This window comes from Pristiophorus japonicus, chromosome 3, assembly GCF_044704955.1.
Source record: "Pristiophorus japonicus isolate sPriJap1 chromosome 3, sPriJap1.hap1, whole genome shotgun sequence".
NCBI classification, from domain to species: domain Eukaryota; kingdom Metazoa; phylum Chordata; class Chondrichthyes; family Pristiophoridae; genus Pristiophorus; species Pristiophorus japonicus.
In genome coordinates, this window is record NC_091979.1 from 170,871,370 (window position 1) to 170,888,606 (window position 17,237).

At 44.9% G+C, this 17,237-nt stretch overlaps 1 long non-coding RNA gene across 1 annotated transcript; it reads left to right on the forward strand.

The window, feature by feature from the left end:
* Nucleotides 1–444: 444 nt before the first annotated feature.
* LOC139259399 (uncharacterized) lies at nucleotides 445–15,047 on the forward strand. Its single transcript, XR_011592562.1, has 3 exons — nucleotides 445–490; nucleotides 2,662–2,752; nucleotides 14,986–15,047. It is a non-coding gene; the product is annotated as an uncharacterized lncRNA (long non-coding RNA).
* The last annotated feature ends 2,190 nt before the right edge of the window (nucleotides 15,048–17,237 follow it).

The following is a 17,237-nucleotide window of genomic DNA, read 5'->3' on the forward strand; positions in this document are numbered from 1 at the left end:
CTGCCACCTGTATAAGTCGTGTGACATTTGACATTGATGTAATTGTGAATGTCGCGGTACAGTGCACAGTTACGAATCGGATTACACCAACACCACGCCTAATCTCTGAATCTGAATCTGAATCTGAATCATCATCATCAGAAAGCAGTGAATCATCAGACAAAAGCAGGAGTGAGGTATTCAACAGGCTTTTTTTGTTGAACTGAATGCTGAATGAAGTAGCTTCCTGTTAGGAAATTACAGCCTGCAGAAACAGTAATTAGCCAGTGAGGCACAGGATTAATTCTTGTATAAAGTTGAGAAGCACATTAATCAGCCCAATAATCACAATATTTGCCATTGACTTGACTCAACTGACTGTGATGTAATTGTGAATGTTGAGGTACAGTACACAGTTACGAATCGGATTACACCAACACCACGCCTAATCTCTGAATCTGAATCGTCATCATCAGAAAGCAGTGAATCATCAGACGAAAGCAGGAGTGAGGTATTCAACAGGCTTTTTTTGTTGAACTGAATGCTGAATGAAGTAGCTTCCTGTTTGGAAATTACAGCCTGCAGAAACAGTAATTAGCCAGTGAGGCACAGGATTAATGCTTGTGTAAAGTTGAGAAGCACATTAATCAGCCCAATAATCACAATATTTGCTGTTGACTTGACTCAACTGACTGTGGCTGGTATACCCTCCCTTCTCCCCAGTACTTAATCATTACTGCCTAATTACTGCCTGTAGCTATCAGTGCATTTCTGACTTGGTGATGAATGTAACAACTGATTATATCAAACAACAACTTTTATTTATATAGTGCCTTTAACATAGTAAAATGTCCCAAGGCGCTTCACAGGAGTATTTTAAGACAAAACAAATAAATTTGACACGAGCCACGTCAGAAGAAATTACGGCAGATGACCAAAAGCTTGGTCAGAGGTAGGTTTTAAGGAGCGTCTTAAAGGAGGAAAGAGAGATAGAGAGGTTTAGGGAGGGAGTTGTAGAGCTTGGGTCCTAGGCAGCTAAAGGTATGGCCACCAATGGTTGAGTAGTTATAATCAGGGATGCTCAAGAGGGCAGAATTTAAGGAGCGCAGACATCTCGGTGGGTTGTGAGGCTGAAGGAGATTACAGAGATAGGAAGGGGCGAGGCCATGGAGGGATTTGTAAACAAGGATAAGAATTTTGAAATCGAGGCGGTACTTAACCGTGAGCCAATGTAGGTCGGCGATCACAGTGGTGATGGGTGAGCGGGATTTGGTGCGAGTTAGGACCCGGGCTGCCAAGTTTTGGATGAGCTCTAGTCCACGGAGGGCAGAATGTGGGTGGCCAGGCAGGAGTGTGTTGGAGTGGTCAAGTCTAGAGGTAACAAAGGCATGGATGAGGGTTTCAGCAGCAAATGAGCTGAGGCAGGGGCGGAGGCGGGTAATGTTACGGAGGTGGAAATAGGCGGTTTTATTTATACCGGCAATATGTGGCCGGAAACTCATTTCAGGGTCAAATATGACACCTAGGTTGCAAACAGTATGGTTCAGCCTCAGACAGATTCTAGGGAGAGGGATGGAGTCAGTAACTAGGGAACACAGTTTGCGGCAGGGACCAAAGACAATGGCTTCGATCTTCCCAATATTTAATTGGAAAAAATTTCTGCCCATCCAATACTGGATGGCGGACAAGAGAGAAACTGGAGAGAGATGCGAGTTCAGGGCTAGGGCAGGAGGGAACCTCAGAGGAAGTTTGGCCCGGTGGGCTAGGGGTTCAAAGGGAAATGGCAGAGGCAGCTGATCAGATAAAAAATTAAAAAGGTGCTATTTGCTCAAATCTAGCAACTGCCTGAAGGGGAATAGATAAGTAAGAAGATTGCAATTAATGCATGTGAACAAGTCATAACACCTTCATTTTGTGTTCGCTAAGATGAGCGATGTTTTTTAAGTACTGAGGAATGGAGCAGTTTTCATTTTAGGCACTCAGTGTCAGCATCAAACAATGACAGGCCAGGTATCACACAGGTGGATTCAGAGTAAAGCTCTCTTCACTCTTGCCCAGAAATCTGTCTCGGTACAAAATGCAGAACAATACCCTTTGCAGTGCCATTTTGTTCAATATTCCAGCCCAGGAATTAGATTGAGAATAGCTAAAATCATTTCACATAACACAAGAGAGGATGTCATCCAATCCTCCAGACTGGATTCGAATCCAGGTCTAAGAGGTGAAAGGTCACTGTCTAACATTCTGTATCACTTGCCTCGGGGAGCTGGCAGCTCCTGCCTCCTTTTCACTGGCAAGTTTCCCCACCCCGTGGACATCCACGCAGCAGCAGTAAACTTTAAATCAGGCTCCCAATTGCAATGTCGGAGCCCAACTTAAATATGTTAATAAGCGCCCCGTCTCTCCACAGCGGGACAATCGGACGCCCCGAATTGTCGCATTCGCGCTTTTCACTTTTTACCCAACCATCTCCCGCCCGTCGTGGGACGGTTAATATCAAGGCCCATTTATCGGTGCCAATATTAACTGATGCAGGATCAATTCAATCCATCTATGTAGTGAACCTGAAGTGAGATGGAAGAGAGAACGATTGACAGGCTTCACTGCAAATAAAAGCTGACTTCTTCGTAAACAATTTTGCTTTCTCTGGACTGAAAAGATAATTGATACATTTTAATTTAGGATGGTTGCAGTTACAGAGGAAGGAATAGACACAGAAAAGGAAGAGGATACAACAGAAAGCGCAACTGCACAAAAGGGATGAACAGATTCAGTGAGTATAAATGGGGGTTGTTGGCCTTTTTTTGATGAATTCTCCTTTGTTTTCTCAAAAGTCTGCGGTTTTCCCAGGTAAATCATAGATAACAGGTAGACAGGTGCATGAGTCCAAAGCCTCTGCATAAGAAGGGAAGGATTATCGGAATTTATGGGAGAAATGTTTACATCGAACGCGCTGGGAGTGGGGTGTCCGGTAATCCGCTGGAAACCCGGAATCTGGGTTTCCCGACACGCTGTGGGGATTTAACTTGTTGCCCTCCTTGGCCATGACAGTACCAGCGATCTACTTGCGACCCTGACCATAATTCAGAACATATACAGGATTATTTACAGAAATATCACGTGACACAGCTACGCGATCATGATACCCTTGCTGACTTTGTCTTCTATATTCAACATGATTGTTCAAGTCAGGGTGTACAAGCAATAGCTTGGTCTTAAGACCTCTCCATCATTAGTTCAGCAGGTGAGACCCCGGTAAGCACGTGTGGTCTTGTCCTGTAACTAAGCAGTATGCATGACAGGCGGGTCTTCAGTGCACCAGGCCACCTGCCCACCTGTTATCTGCTTTATGATTTGCGCAGCACATTCTGCTTGCCCATTGGATGCAGGTTTTGACAGTGCTGACCTTACATGTTTGATACCATTGAGTTTCATGAACTCTTGAAACTCCTGACTGGTGAAGCACGATCCGTTGTCGTTAAGAACGATGTCAGGCAGAACATGTGTCACGAACAAGACACTGATATTCTCAATGGAAGCTGTGGATGTGCTGGATGACATGATTATACACTCTATCCACTTCGAATATGAATCCACCACAACTAAAAACATCTTCACCGGAAGGGACCTATGAAAGAGAAATCATCCTTGAAAAATCTTCTAGAATTTTTTGAGAATGTAACGAGTAGGGTGGACAAGGGAGAACCAGTAGATGTGGTGTATTTGGACTTTCAGAAGGCTTTTGACAAGGTCGCACACAAGAGATTAGTGTGCATAATTAAAGCACATGGTATTGGAGGTAATGTATTGACATGGATAGAGAACTGGTTGGCAGACAGGAAGCAAAGAGTAGGAATAAACGGGTCCTTTTCAGAATGGCAGGCAGTGACTAGTGGGGTCAAGGTTCAGTGCTGGGGCCCTCGCTATTTACAATATATATTAATGATTGAGACAAATGAATTGAATGTAATATCTCCAAGTTTGCAGATGACACTAAGCTGGGTGGCAGTGTGAGCTGTGAGGAGGATGCTAAGAGGCGGCAGGTTGATTTGGACAGGTTAGGTGTGTGGGCAAATGCATGGCAGATGCAGTATAATGTAGATAAATGTGAGGTTATCCACTTTGGTGGCAAAAACAGGAAGACAGAATATTATCTGAATGGTAATAGATTAGGAAAAGGGAGGTGCAACGAGACCTGGGTGTCATGGTACATCGGTCATAGAAACATAGAAAATAGGTGCGGGAGTAGGCCATTCAGCCCTTCAAGCCGGCACCACCATTCAATAAGATCATGGCTGATCATTCACCTCAGTACCCCTTTCCTGCTTTCTCTCCATACCCCTTGATCCCTTTAGCCATAAGGGTCATATCTAACTCCCGCTTGAATATATCCAATGAACTGACATCAACAACTCTCTGCGGTAGGGAATTCCACAGGTTCACAACTCTGTGAGTGAAGAAGTTTCTCCTCATCTCAGTCCTAAATGGCTTACCCCTTATCCTTAGACTATGTCCTCTGCTTCTGGACTTCCCCAACATCAGGAACATTCTTCCTGCATCTAACCTGTCCAGTCCCGTCAGAATTGTATATGTTTCTATGCAATCCCCTCTCATTCTACTAAACTCCAGTGAATACAGGCCTAGTCGATCCAATCTCTCCTCATATGTCAGTCCAGCCATACCGGGAATCAATCTGGTGAACCTTCGCTGCACTCCCTCAATAGCAAGAATGTCCTTCCTCAGATTAGGAGAGCAAAACTGAACACAATATTCCAGGTGAGCCCTCAACAATGCCCTGTACAACTGCAGTAAGATCTCCCTGCTCCTATACTCAAATCCCCTAGCTATGAAGGCCAACATGCCATTTGCCTTCTTCACTGCCTGCTTTACCTGCATGCCAACTTTCAATGACTAATGCACCATGACACCCAGGTCTCGTTGCACCTCCTTTTCATAATCTGCCACCATTCAGATAATATTCTGCCTTCGTGTTTTTGCCTCCAAACTGGATAACCTCACTTTTATCCACATTGTACTGCATCTGCCAGCCATTTGCCCACTCACCTAACCTTCCAGTGCATCGGAACTGATCCAGAGTCGATAGACTGTTGGAAAATGATCTCCAATGCATCCATTATTTCTCGGGCCACTTCCTTAAGTACTCAGGGATGAAGACTATCAGGCCCTGGGGATTTATCGGCCTTCAATCCCATCAATTTACCTAACACAATTTCCTGCCTAATAAAGATATCCTTCAGTTCCTCCTTCTGACTAGACCCTCTGTCCCCTAGTATTTCTGGAAGGTTATTTGTGTCTTCCATTGTGAAGACAGAACCAAAGGATTTGTTTAATTGGTCTGCCATTTCTTTGTTCCCCATTATAAATTCACCTGATTCTGACTGCAAGGGACCTACCTTTGTCTTCGCAAATCTTTTTCTCTTCACATACCTATAGAAGCTTTTGCATTCAGTTTTTATGTTCCCGGCAAGCTTCCTCTCATACTCCATTTTCCCCCTCCTAATTAAACCCTTTTTCCTCCTCTGCTGAATTCTAAATTCCTTCCAGACCTCAGGTTTTCTGCTTTTTCTGGCCAATTCATTGAAAGTTGGCATGTAGGTACAGCAATTGGTGAAGAAGGCCTTCATAGCTAGGGGATTTGAGTATCGGAGCAGGGAGGTCTTACTGCAGCTGTACAGGGCCTTGATGAGGCCACACTTTGAATATTGTGTGCAATTTTGCTCTCCTAATCTGATGAAGGACGTTCTTGCTATTGAGGGAGTGCAGCGAAGGTTCACCAGACTGATTCCCGGGATGGCAGGACTGACATATGAAGAAAGACTGGATCGACTAGGCTTATATTCACTGGAATTTAGAAGAATGAGAGGGGATCCCATAGAAACATATAAAATTCTGACGGGATTGGACAGGTTAGATGCAGGAAGAATGTTCTCGATGTTGGGGAAGTCCAGAACCAGGGGTCACCGTCTAAGGATAAGGGGTAAGCCATTTAAGACCGAGATAAGGAGAAACCTCTTCACTCAGAGAATTGTGAACCTGTGGAATTCTCTACCACAGAAAGTTGTTGAGGCTAGTTCGTTAGATACATTCAAAAGGGAGTTAGTTGTGGCCCTTACAACTAAAGGGATCGACGGGTACGGAGAGAAAGCAGGAATGGGGTACTGAAGTTGCATGATCAGCCATGATCATATTGAATGGTGTTGCAGGCTCGAATGGCCTACTCCTGCACCTATTTTCTATGTTTCTTTCTATGTTTCTATGTAACTTGTTGACAGGGTTCCTTCACTCTCAAAAGCATTCATAACTAACAATAGGTCCGCCGGTTGTGGCATTTCCACCTCCGGTGTGGGCAACGGCGGATGCATTGCCGCTATTGCCGCACAGAACTGTACTTGGTTTTCCATGAATCGCAGTTTGTTCTGATCCAAGTGCTTTCTGCATATTTGACCATTCAACAATTTAACAACACACACTCAATTCCCCTCCTTGGCTAAACCAATGCCAGTAATCCATTTGGGACCCTGACCGTAATTTAGAACAAACACCGGATCTTTAACCTCGATGTCACGCGATACAGCCGTGCGATCGTGGTACGTGTTATGCTGGTGCCGCCGGGTTTCTACATGATCATTGAGATCTGGGTGGACTAAGGAGAGCCTGGTTATGAGTGCTCTCTTCATTAACAATTCTGCAGGAGGAATCCCGGTGAGGAAGTGGGGGCGCGTCCGGTAGCTGAGCAGGACCCGAGATAACCGGGTCTGCAAGGAGCCATCCGTTATGCATTTCAAGCTTTGTTTGATGGTTTGGACTGCCCGTTCTGCTTGACCGTTCCATGCGGGCTTAAATGGGGCAGACCTGACATGCTTAATGCCATTGCGGGTCATGAACTCGTTGAATTCCGAGCTGGTGAAATATGGTTCATTGTCACTAACAAGGATATCGGGCAAACCATTGGTGGTGAACATGGCCCTGAGGCTTTCAATGGTGGCAGTGGATGTACATGATGACATTATTATACATTGAATCCATTTAGAGTAAGCGTCCACTGCTACTAGAAACATCTTTCATAGAAAAGGGCCAGCAAAATCTACGTGGACCCTCGACCACGGTTTGGAGGGCCCTGCTCACAGACTCAGTGGGGCCTCCCTGGGTGCGTTGCTCAACTGTGAGCAAGTGTTGCATTGGTGTATGCATGACTCCAGATCGGAGTCAATGCCGGGCCACCAAATGTGCGACCTGGCGATAGCCTTCATCATGACTATGCTTGGGTGGGTACTGTGTAGGTCACGAATAAACGGCTCCCTGCCTTTTTTTGACACAACCATACGATTTCCCTATCGGAGACAATCCAATTCGATGGACAATTTATTCTTACATCGGTGAAACGGCTTAATTTCATCTTGCATTTCCCCGGGAACCGCAGACCAACTCCCATTGAGGACGCAGCTTTTTAGTAGTGATAGCCCAGGGTTTCCACCCCGGTGGTGGGCAATGGCAGCCGACTGAGGGCGTCAGCGCAGTTCTCAGTGCCTGGTCTGTGGTGGATTACATAGTCATATGCAGATAATGTTAATGCCCATCTTTGGACGCGGGACGAAGCATTGGTGTTGATACCTTTGCTTTCTGAGAGCAGTGAAGTAAATGATTTGTTGTCGGTTTCGAGCTCACACCAGAGACCAAATAGATATTGGTGCATTTTCTTAACCCCGTATGCACATGCTAACGCTTCTTTCTCAACCATACTGTAGGCTCTTTCAGCCTTGGATAAACTTCTGGAGGCATATGCAACCGGTTGAAGTTTGCCTGACATATTTGTTTGCTGTAACACACAACTGACCCTGTACGACGATGCATCACAAGCTAGTACTAAACCAGCTATTTAAAATATGCATGAATGATTTAGATGAAGGAATTGAATGTAATATCTCCAAGTTTGCAGATGACACTAAGCTGGGTGGCGGTGTGAGCTGTGAGGAGGATGCTAAGAGGCTGCAGGGTGACTTGGACAGTTTAGGTGAGTGGGCAAATGCATGGTAGATGCAGTATAATGTGGATATATGTGCCTTGGTGAGGCCACACCTTGAATATTGTGTGCAGTTTTGGTCTCCTAATCTGAGGAAGGACATTCTTGCTATTGAGGGAGTGCAGCGAAGGTTCACCAGATTGAAACCCGCGATGGCAGGACTGACATGTGAAGAAAGACTGGATCGACTAGGCTTATATTCACTGGAATTTAGAAGAATGAGAGGGGATCTCATAGAAACATATAAAATTCTGATGGGATTGGACAGGTTAGATGCAGGAAGAATGTTCCTGATGTTGCAGAAGTCCAGAACCAGGGGTCACAGTCTAAGGATAAGGGGTAGGCCATTTAGGACCGAGATGAAGAGAAGCTCCTTCACTCAGAGATTTGTGAACCTGTGGAATTCTCTATCACAGAAAGTTGTTGAGGCCAGTTCGTTAGATATATTCAAAAGGGAGTTAGATGTGACCCTTACGAGTAAGGGATCAAGGGGTATGGAGAGAAAGCAGGAATGGGGTACTGAAGTTGCATGATCAGCCATGATCATATTGAATGGTGATGCAGGCTCGAAGGGCTGAATGGCCTACTCCTGCACCTATTTTCTATGTTTCTATGTTTCTATATTTATATGGGTCATACAATACAAGTAACTTATTAGAGCTTAGCAGGTTTCTGGCCTTATTGAAAACTGTCTCTTGAGATTTACCCCAAACCCAGTCATCACCCTTGCGTAGCAATAAATGCAAGGGTTCCAGCAAAGTTCTCAACCCCGGTAGAAAATTACCAAAATAGTCAAGGAGTCCCAGGAACGAACGCAGCTCCATCACATTCTGTGGTCTGGGTGCATTCTTGATGGCCTCGGTCTTGGAGTCCGTGGGTCTGATGCCGTCTGCTACAATCTTTCTCCCCAAAAATTCTACCTCTGGTGCCAGGAAAACACACTTGGAGCATTTCATCCTGAGTCCCACTCTGTCCAGTCGCTTTAGAACCTCTTCCAGGTTGTGCAAGTGTTCGGTGGTGTTGCGACCAGTGATCAGGATGTCGTCTTGGAACACCACGGTGCATGGAACCAATTTCAGCGGACTCCCCATGTTCCTCTGGAAGATGGCTGCAGCCGGGCGAATCCTAAAAGGGCATCTGTGGTACACGTCAATTTTTTTGACGGTTCAGCCAGCTCCTGCATCATGTAAGACGAGCCGTTATCCATTGAAGACAGCGCTTTGATGTCTTCCCAGTTCCATCAGATCTTTCCTAGAACAGCGTTGGACCATCGCCTGGTACAATCCATAGTGGTAAATCATGCACCATTCTGTCGTACAATATTTTCAGTGCCGCACTGCCGATAACAGGTTTGAGTTCTTTGGTATAAGTGCGCAGTGTTGTGTGAATTGGGCTCAGTTTTGGCCTCTGTGACTTGTTGCCCCACAGTTTCTCAAAAGCCTTCTGGTTCATAATTGATTGATTCGCCTCCGTGTCCAATTCCATGGAGATTAGATCTAGCTTGGTGAATGACTTTCCCCCGCTAGCGTTGCGAATAGGTCCTCCACTTTGGGTAGTGGGTACTGGTTCTGTAATGAGACTCGGTTGATTGTTGCCTTGCAGTCCCAGCAGATTCTGACCGTCTCATCGCTCTTTAGCACCGGCAAAATTGGACTGGCCCACTCGTTGAACTTGACTGATGATATGAATCCCTCTCGTTGAAGTCTGTCCAGCTTGATCTCGACTTTCTCTTGCATCATATATGGGACTGCTCGGGCCTTGTGATGAACGGGCTGTGCCCCAGGAACAAGATGGATCTGCACCTTGACGCCTGTGAAGTTGCCGATGCCTGTCTCGAGTAATGCCGGGAATTTGTTTAGCACCTGGACGCACGTGGCGTCATCCACTGAAGACAGCACTTTGATGTCTTCTCAGTTCCATCAGATCTTTCTGAGCCAGCTTCTGCCGAACAGTGTTGGGCCATCGCCTGGTACAATCCATAGTGGTAAATCATGCACGATACTTTCACTGCCGCACTGCCGATAACAGGTATGAGTTCTTTGTTCTAAGTGCGCAGCATTGTGTGAATCAGGCTCAGTTTTGGCCTCTGTGCCTTGTTGCCCCACAGTTTCTCAAAAGCCTTCTGGCTCATGATTGATTGATTCACCTCCGTGTCCAATTCCATGGAGATTGGAATGCTGTTAAGTTTAACTTTTAACATTATTGGAGGGCTTTTGGTGGTGAATGTGTATACCCCATACACTTCCTCTTCATCCTCAGGTTGAGTTGCCTCTCCTGCTCATTCAGTGCGATCCGCGCTGGATCGGCCATCTTCTCCTGACTCTGACACGTGGTGAGTCAGAGGTCACTTGCACATTCGCTGGAGGTGCCCCATTGTTCCACAGCTCTTGCACATGTAGTGCCTGAATCAACATTGCTGGGCTCTATGACTGCCCCCGCAGCACCAGCATGGTGTTAATGGATACTCATTCACACCCCACAGCGACCTGTGAGTCACCCTAGGCCTGGCCTCTGCAGTCGCGTAGGCCTTACCATGTACAGTTCTGCCTGCTGAAGGCATTATTTTATGCACAGTACTTGCCGGTGAGCTTCGATGCTGTGAAGATATCTGTTTCATGTTGTCGCTCATGGATATGCAAGCTTGGGCTATCGTGATGGCCTTGCTCAGATCTAGGGATTCGGCAGACAGCAGTTTGCGAAGAATGACTTCGTGGCCGATTCCAAACACAAAAAAGTCCTGCAACACTTCCCCCAAAGATCCGGCAAATTCACACTGTCCCGCAAGGCGTCTTAGGTCGGCGACAAAACTCGCCACGTTCTGGCCCTCTGAGCGATGGTGCATGTAAAAGCGATACCTGCTCATCAAGATGCTCTCCTTCGGCTTGAGGTGTTCCCGAACCAGTGCAAACAGCCCTGTGTAAGTCTTGTCCGTTGGTTTGTTCAGTGCCAGCATATTTTTGAGGAGGCCATATATCAAAGACCCACATATGGTGAGGAGAATCGCCCTGCGCTTGACCGCCATCTCAGCTGTGTCCAGCTCGTTGGCCACAAAGAACTGATCGGGACGCTCAATGAAGGCTTCCCAATCGTCACCCTCAACAAATCTCTCAAGAATACCAACGGCAGCCATTTCCACGTGAAAGTTCGTGATTTGTAACTCGTCGCCAGTTGTTATGTTCAGAATAACTCCACGAGACTCTGTTGTAAGCTCAAACCACTGTGACCTTGGTCTCTTTAATATAACTCCAAAATGAGGCAGTGGCATGGTGGACTACCTTTTATACCTGCTTGCCCCAGGGTGCACAGGTGACCCTTAGGTCTCCAACAGGACTGCCCCCTAGTGGCAAGTCTTACACATTGGTGAGGCTTGCATACATAACACTATTTACATGCGTAAACAGGGTTTCCTTGCCTCCAATTGGTGAGCTATTAATCAGTGCTGGAAATGTGTGAGCAGCTCACGTGTCAGATGTAAATGAGAATCAACCATCAAATGGTCCTGACATTCACTGGGGACATGGGTTGAGTGTCCGATCTACTACCTACCCGGTGCGCCTACTACCTACTACCTCACATGGAAATCGAAAGCAATGTCACCTCTTTGCATCAAGGTGATTTTATTGCACACAGTAGGGCTGATTCTGTTACCGGGCACTCCCAACAGGGTGAAGAGTTCTTACGGAGAACAGGTCAGGATATTGTGAGCCCATAGCCCATGATTTTCTGTCTTGTATTCCCTGCATGTGCTATTCATTCCTGGCAGCACCTGATCGAGGAATATTCCAAAATTGGCCGCCCTATTGATCTGTTTCAGTTTAGAATTATTTCAATTTACCTATTGTTAAATGTCCTCCATATGTATCCTAATATTAAATCATCTATATGAGCACACCTTCACATTGATTGCAAACTTTCTGTGAACATAAGAACTTAAGAACATAAGAATTAGGAACAGGAGTAGGCCATCTTGCCCCTCGAGCTTGCTCCGCCATTCAGCAAGATCATGGCTGATCTGGCCGTGGACTCAGCTCCACTTACCCGCCCGCTCCCCGTAACCCTTAATTCCCTTATTGGTTAAAAATCTATCTACCTGCGACTTGAATACATTCAATGAGCTAGCCTCAACTGCTTCCTTGGGCAGAGAATTCCACAGATTCACAACCCTCTGGGAGAAGAAATTCCTTCTCAACTCGGTTTTAAATTGGCTCCCCCGTATTTTGAGGCTGTGCCCCCTAGTTCTAGTTTCCCCTACCAGTGGAAACAACCTCTCTGCCTCTATCTTGTCTATCCCCTTCATGATTTTAAATGTTTCTCTAAGATCACCCCTCATCCTTCTGAACTCCAATGAGTAAAGACCCAGTCTACTCAATCGATCATAAGGTAACCCCCTCATCTCCGGAATCAGCCTAGTGAATCGTTTCTGTACCCCCTCCAAAGCCAGTATATCCTTCCTTAAGTAAGGTGACCAAAACTGCACGCAATACTCCAGGTGCAGCCTCACCAATACCCTATACAGTTGCAGCAGGACCTCCCTGCTTTTGTACTCCATCCCTCTTGCAATGAAGGCCAACATTTCATTCGCCTTCCTGATTACCTGCTGCACCTGCAAATGAACTTTTCGGGATTCATGCACAAGGACCCCCAGGTCCCTTTGCACCTCAGCATGTTGTAATTTCTCCCCATTCAAATAATATTGCCTTTTACTGTTTTTTTTCGCAAGGTGGATGACCTCACACTTTCCGACATTGTATTCCATCTGCCAAACCTTAGCCCATTCGCTTAACCTATCTAAATCTCTTTGCAGCCTCTCTGTGTCCTCTACACAACCCACTTTCCCACTAATCTTTGTGTCATCTGCAAATTTTGTTACACTACACTCTGTCCCCTCTTCCAGGTCATCTATGTATATTGTGGTCCCAGCACCGATCCCTGTGGCACACCACTAACCACCGATTTCCAACCCGAAAAGGACCCATTTATCCCGACTCTCTGCTTTCTGTTCGCCAGCCAATTCTCGATTCATGCTAATACATTTCCTCTGACTCCGCGTACCTCTATCTTCTGCAGTAACCTTTTGTGTGGCACCTTATCGAATGCCTTTTGGAAATCTAAATACACCACATCCATCGGTACACCTCTATCCACCATGCTCGTTATATCCTCAAAGAATTCCAGTAAATTAGTTAAACATGATTTCCCCTTCATGAATCCATGCTGCGTCTGCTTGATTGCACTATTCCGATCAAGATGTCCCGCTATTTCTTCCTTAATGATAGCTTCAAGCATTTTCCCCACTACAGATGTTAAACTAACCGGCCTATAGTTAGCTGCCTTTTGTCTGCCCCCTTTTTTAAACAGAGGCTTTACATTAGCTGCTTTCCAATCCGCTGGTACCTCCCCAGAGTCCAGAGAATTTTGGTAGATTATAACGGATGCATCTGTTATAACTTCCGCCATCTCTTTTAATACCCTGGGATGCATTTCATCAGGACCAGGGGACTTGTCTACCTTAGTCCCATTAGCCTGTCCAGCACTACCCCTCGAGTGATAGTGATTGTCTCAAGGTCCTCCCTTCCCACATTCCTGTGACCAGCAATTTTTGGCATGGGTTTTGTGTCTTCCAATGTTCACTAATCTCACCCAGATGCTTTTCTTCTGCATTTTTGTTAAAGGACATTCTTTCATCTTCTGCACATTTGTTATTTCCAGTTCTAATATGCATGATATCAGCATTATATCGACATCAAAACTCCCCGATTTAATTGACCCAGAGCATTTTGAATGCTATCAAAATATCTCCAGATAGATGAGGAAAAATGTCGACCCTTCTCTAGATCATCCAGAATGACTTCATCATAGCATCCAATTCTTTCTTAACTAATTCTAGGTTTATTGCTTCCATGACCCTAAATAGAAGTCTCTTCCGTGTGTCGATCAGTATTTATGTAAAGAAAAACATTGCGACCTAGAGCTTCCACCAGTTTGCGCAATTCGCCTATAATCGGCCAAACCAGAGTAAAAGATTACGGAATTTTAAGCGCCAATTACCTCAACAGTAATTTGAGTTTCCGCGATCTTTAACACTGGTTTCAAAAACATTGCACTAGAAGCTGGCCCCATCCATAAAACTGGACATACCCATAGATCAAAATAATGAGCATAGTGAGGGCCTATTGCCCGTCTGCAACTATTCAAGGAGGCTGTTCAAATTAAGCTAATTGTTTGAGGTGCAAAGACACTAGTTGGCACGTTTTAAAGATTTTTACATATTAAAAACAATTAAATTTTTCAAGAAACTGACTAGTGCACACCAAAGAAACTAGTAAATGGTCCGGTATAGTTGTCTTAAAGTCATTTTTCAGTGATTTTAAGTCAGGTTACTCACAGGTGGCGGACTAGACACTCTGGGCCCAGAATTGGTGGCCTTACCGCCCACTGCTGCCGGCTGCCACCAAGTTTTTCGACGGTCTCCGCTCGGTGACAGATTCCTCCAGGTCTGCAGCCGGCGGGAGGGGAGGATAGCTGGAAACCGCCTGCTGATGGCCACTGGCAGGCAAGTCGTGTACGTGTCCTCCCGCCTGCCAAGCTAGCAGATTCCTCCGGGCGGAAGTCGGTGGGAGTCAGCAGCAGCAGTGGGAAGGACCACTGCATGGAGGCAGGTCTAACCCTAACAGTAAGTAAGAAGACCTTCAAAAAAAGGTTAGTGAACATCTTTTAATTTTTTTTCCAGCGATTTATCTGTATGGGGTCCCCTGAAGGTGTTCCTGGTGACTCTGTTGTACTCTATTGTTTTGGCTATATATTTCAGTTTTCATTTTACTGAGAAGAGTCTTTTCAGCTCATTCACTGGAGTTGGCCACTAACTAAATAACGTTTACCAAAAACCTCTTAGTAAATGTTCAACTAATATTCAGCTGAAATTATTGGAAAGCCCTATTACATTAAATTTGATGATTAAATTACAGATTTAACAAGAAAATCGAAAAGTGGATGAAGATATCAAGGCAAAGATGGTAAACATGAGGACAATTCTGTATAATTAAAATATTTTCATTTTTAAAGCATCATGTTTAACCAATAAGTATAAGAAAGTAGTTTATTTAATTGTTAGTATTCCATACTATAACTTATTATACTATTGTTCTTTATATTGTCATTGCTCAGCCATGAGCCAGTTAACTAAATCATGTGATGCATTTCATACCGGATGTCAATGTGAACCCAGATAAGAAACAATTACTGTATCACTGGAGCTACTTCAGTTCAGGGAAACAATATGAAAAGTAACGTACATCCAGGGCGTTAACCATTTGGGAAATTTCACAACCACAATGGAACTCCCACAATCAACATCATCACTGCCATATCCCATACAGTGATGGCAGGTTTGATTTGATTGCTGTATCTCAGAATAATAAAATAAATTAAATGGAATGGCTTCCTTTATGTACTGTATCTTTCTCATTTAAATTATTAAATATCAGCGGTGAGTTGTCACAAAGTCCAGTTCTCGGTCTGCTCCATGTTTAAGATTAGGTTCATTGGTTCAATCAGAGCCAGGAATGAGGATAATTTCTGCAATGTGAAACTGATTAGAACCTTTCTTGCCAACGCCCACAGTTATTGTACCTCGCACTGAGAGCTCACACAGCAGCCAAAGAACATAGGAACATGACTGGGCCATTCAGCCTATCGAGCCTCTTCTTCCATTCAATTAGATCTTTACAGTAGAGGACACTAATAATATTCCAACAGTGGATAGTCAAGGGGCTATAGGGGGAAGGAACTTAACACAAACACAATCACTAAGGAGGTGGTACTCAGTAAGATAATGGGACGAAAGGCAAATAAATCCCTTGGACCTGATGGCTTGCATCCTAGAGTCTTAAGAGAAGTCGTGGCAGAGATAGTGGATGCATTGGTTGTAATTTACCAAAATTCCCTGGATTCTGGGGAGGTCCCAGCACATTTGAAAACTGCAACTGTAACATCCCTATTTAAAAAAGGAGGCAGACATAAAGCAGGAAACTATAGACCAATCAGCCTAACATCTGTGGTTGGGAAGATGTTGGAGTCCATTATTAAAGAAGCAGTAGCAGGACATTTGGAAAAGCAAAATTTGGTCAGGCAGAGTCAGCATGGATTTATGAAGGGGAAGTCATGTTTGACAAATTTGCTAGAATTCTTTGAGGATGTAACGAACAGGGTGGATAAAGGGGAACCAGTAGATGTGGTGTATTTGGTCTTCCAGAAGGCATTTGACAAGGTGCTATATAAAGGGTTACTGCACAAGATACAAGTTCACGGGGTTGAGGGTAATATATTAGCATCGATAGCGGATTGGCTAACTAACAGAAAACAGAGAGTAGGGATAAATGGTTCATTCTCAGGTTGGCAATCAGTAACCAGTGGGGTGCCGCAGGGACCAGTGCTGGGACCCCAACTATTTACAGTGTATATTAATGACTTGGAGGAAGGGACTGAGTGTAACGTAGCCAAGTTTTCTGACAATACAAAGATGGGAGGAAAAGCAATGTGTGAGGAGGTCACAAAAAATCTGCAAAAGGACATAGACAGGCTAAGTGAGTGGGCAAAAATTTGGCAGATGGAGTATAATGTTGGAAAGTGTGAGATCATGCACTTTGGCAGAAAAAAAATCAAAGAGCAAGTTATTATTTAAATAGAGAAAGATTGCAAAGTGCTGCAGTACAGCGGGACCTGGGGGTCCTTGTGCATGAAATACAAAAGGTTAATCTGCAGGTATCGCAAGTGATCAGGAAGACCAATGGAATCTTGGCCTTTATTGTAAAGGGGATGGAGTATAAAAACAGGGAAGTCTTGCTACAGTTGTACAGGGTATTGGTGAGGGCACTCCTGGAGTACTGCGTGCATTTTTGGTTTCCATATTTATGAAAGGATATACTTGCTTTGGACGCAGTTCAGAGAAGGTTCACAAGGTTGATTCCAGAGATGAGGGGGTTGACTTATGAGGAAAGGTTGAGTAGGTTGGGCCTCTACTCATTGGAATTCAGAAGAATGAGAGGTGATTTTATCGAAACATGTAAGATTATGAGGGGGCTTGACAAGGTAGATGCAGAGAGGATGTTTGCACTGATAGGGCAGGCTAGAACTAGAGGGCATAATCTTAGAATAAGGGACCGCCCATTTAAAACTGAGATGAGGAGAAATCTCTTCTCTCAGAGAGTTGTAAATCTGT